Below are 576 nucleotides of genomic sequence, written 5' to 3'. Positions count from 1 at the left end.
CAATCACTTACTTCATTTCCTATTCCAACACACGCTTTACTACCTTTGTAGAAACTTTTCCCTGCTTGCAACAACCTTCCACCAATTCCATATAACCTCATCACATTCCACATTACTTCCCTATTAACTCTATCATATGCTTTCTCCAGATCCACAAATGCAACATACACCTCCTTACCTTTTGCTAAATATTTCTCGCATATCTGGCTAACTGTAAAATCTGATTCATACATCCTCTACCTCTTCTAAATCCACCCTGTACTTCTAAGATTGCATTCTCTGTTTTATCCTTAATCCTATTAATCAGTTCTCTACCATACACTTTTCCAACCACACTCAACAAACTAATAACCCTTACCCTTATATAGTGGTACAATACATGCACAAACCCAATCTACTGGTACCATTGACAACACAAAACACATATTAAACAATCTCACCAACCATTCAAGTACAGTCACACCCCCTTCCTTCAACATCTCAGCTCTCACACCATCCATACCAGGTGCTTTTCCTACTCTCGTTTCATCTAGTGCTCTCCTCACTTCTTCTCTTGTAATCTCTCTCTCATTCTCA

The sequence above is a fragment of the Palaemon carinicauda genome, chromosome 11, assembly GCF_036898095.1.
Source record: "Palaemon carinicauda isolate YSFRI2023 chromosome 11, ASM3689809v2, whole genome shotgun sequence".
NCBI lineage: Eukaryota > Metazoa > Arthropoda > Malacostraca > Decapoda > Palaemonidae > Palaemon > Palaemon carinicauda.
The sequence above is the reverse complement of the archived record's forward strand: the minus strand, read 5'-3'. Positions refer to the sequence as shown.